A 2697-nucleotide genomic window follows, 5' to 3' on the forward strand; every position below is an offset into this window, starting at 1 on the left:
TGTTAGAGAAAACCTCTGCAACAGCCTTTGAGTGGCTATTCCTGTGCCTGTGATTCCGAGTGGACTCAGCTAGGTCACTGATTAGTTGCCATGCTTCATCTGCGGTCTTGTACTTTTTTAGAGAACCATTACTAGCACCATCCAATGTAGTCTTATCCCGAGGCTTCATGCCTTGAGTGAAGTAGCTGATCAATACCAACTTGTCAATCATATGATGGGGGCATGCATTCAAAAGGTTCTTGAAGCGCTCCCAGTACTCATAGAAAGTCTCTGATTCACCTTGAATAATGTAGGAGATCTCCTTCCTCAATCTATCTATAACTTCAGCTAGAAAGTATTTTTCCAAGAATTCTCTCCTGAGCGTATCCCAGTTGGTAACAGTTGCTTCAGGTTGGGAGTAGTACCACTCCCTCGCCTTTCCCTCAAGAGAAAATGGGAAGGCAGTTAGCAGAATAGAAGTTTCATTTGCCCCATGATGCCTAACAGTAGAACAGGCTGTCTGGAAATCCCTGAGGTGCTTGATAGGCTCCTGAGCAGGTAAGCCATGAAACTTGGGCATCAAGTTGATTAGTGTAGTCTTCAGTTCAAAATCTGCAGCCAGATTTGGATGACGCACTTGATACGGTTGTAGTGTAAAATATAGGGCTCCTACCTCCTGGAGAGTAATCCTCCTAGATGCTGCCATGTTATCTGCACGTGAATCAACTGAATCAGTAGTAGAGGAGCTTGTTTCTCCCTCAGATGGCAGTTTAGATTCGACCTCAGATGAGACTGGTGAATCGATAACAATCACTTCACCACCCTCAGAGGCTAACCAATGCCTAGCTCGCCTAATACGTGAAAGAGTTCTTTCAATTTCCGGATCAAATGCGGCTAAGCTCGGATCAGGCAGTGAACGCGTCATTCAATGAGAGAAACATATAGCTCATGGTAATAAAATAAAATAAAATACACAAATAAATAAAATTAAAAATATTTACACCAACTAATAATTTAGCACACAATTGCAACTCCCTGGCAACGGCGCCAAAAATTTGATACAAAGCGGGAATCAGCCAATTAAGAAATCAATATAGGAAATACGTTGCGAGTATAGTTCTTAACCAGCAAAAATCTGCTCATCAATTTAGAAAGGTTGTCACAAAATTTATAATAAAAATACTGGGAGTATGAATCCCAGGTCGTCTCCCAACGAGTTGACAAAAGGGTGCTATCTTATTAATCAGGAGTTTTCCGAGAAATTTTGAGAGTTGAATGATAGAAAATAAATAACTGTAATTTAGTGCAATGAAAATTAAAAGAGGTTTATATTATTCAAATTAAAAATCCTTGACTTGGGGAATGATTAATTGGGAGTTCTATCCTTGTTGGAATTCTCTCAAGTGTAGTATAAAGAGGTTGTTGTTTTCACTTAGTTAACCCTTACTAAATAAAGGAAAGTCAAGTGATTGAGCTAACTGTTATTCGCAAATCCTAGTCCTCTCCCTTGGAAAGGACTAACGTTAGTAAATAGAGAATTAGCCAACAACTTCCAATTTAACTAATCACTTGAGCATTCCAACTCAAGTGTCTCCTTTCAATCAACCCCCAAGTCAAGCTGGAAGTCTACTCTATCAACACGGATACTGACGTTAGGATTTTTGCCAGTAAAGAATTTCATAAAAACAGTCGCGTTGTAGATATAGTCTCTAAACCGACAGAATCCCTTTGTACAAACGTTTTGGTTGTCACAAGTAACAAATCCCTTTAAAATTGATAACTGAGTATTTAAACCTCGGGTCGTCTTCTCAAGGAATTGCAGGGAGGTATGTTCTTATTATTGGTTATGAGTTTGTAAATTGGGGTTTTAGAAGTAAGGAGGAAATATGTTATATAACAAGTAAAATAAAATAATAATAATAAAATCTCTTGGCAAGGTATAATAATTGGAATTCCTATCCTAGTTATCCTTATCAGGTGTGAAGAGAATTGGGTTTTAATCCCACTTGGTCAGCCTTTATTAAACAAAGGAAGGTTAAGTGGACTGATTAGCTTGATTCTCAAGTCCTAGTCAACTCTTGTGGAGAGACTAGTGTTAGAGCAATCCTAGCTCAAGCAGAATCTGCCAATTTCAATCACTTGCTGAGTTTGATAACTCAAGTACTACCAATCACTTGACCAAAGCCAAAAGGGAGAAAAATATCTAAATTAAATTAAAAGCATCAATATAAATAAAGCAAAATAATCTTAAATCTGAAAATACCTCGAATTGCATTAACAAAAGAAATTAAATCTCGCATAGATGTTCATAAATTAAATTGAGAAAATAAATAAAAAGAACATTGAACCTGGGATCGAGAGTCACTCCTAAAACTAAGAGAAATCCTAATCCTAATCCTAAGAGAGAGGAGAGAACCTCTCTCTCTAAAAACTACATCTACTCCTAAAATTGTGAATATGAAAGCTTATTCATCTATGGATGCATTCCTCCACTTTATAGCCTTTAATCTGTGTTTTCTGTGCCGCAAACTGGGTCAGAAACAGCCCAGAATTCGCTGGTTGCGAATTCAAACACGCTGATTTTCGTCACTGCGATGCGGCCGCATGGGTCACGCGGTCGCGTCGCCTAGCATCAGGGCAACTATGGCATATTATATATCAAATCGAAGCCCCGGACGTTAGCTTTCCAACGCAACTAAAGCCGCATCATTTGGACCT

The 2697-nt window shown here is 38.6% G+C and overlaps 1 non-coding gene across 1 annotated transcript; it reads left to right on the top strand.

The window, feature by feature from the left end:
* The first annotated feature begins 206 nt into the window (after positions 1–206).
* On the top strand, positions 207–313 carry LOC148580408 (small nucleolar RNA R71). Its single transcript, XR_015896448.1, has one exon. It is a non-coding gene; the product is annotated as a small nucleolar RNA R71 (small nucleolar RNA).
* The last annotated feature ends 2384 nt before the right edge of the window (positions 314–2697 follow it).

The sequence above is a fragment of the Arachis ipaensis genome, chromosome B10 (genome assembly GCF_059453495.1).
Source record: "Arachis ipaensis isolate K30076 ecotype BB chromosome B10, ASM5945349v1, whole genome shotgun sequence".
Classification (NCBI taxonomy): domain Eukaryota; kingdom Viridiplantae; phylum Streptophyta; class Magnoliopsida; order Fabales; family Fabaceae; genus Arachis; species Arachis ipaensis.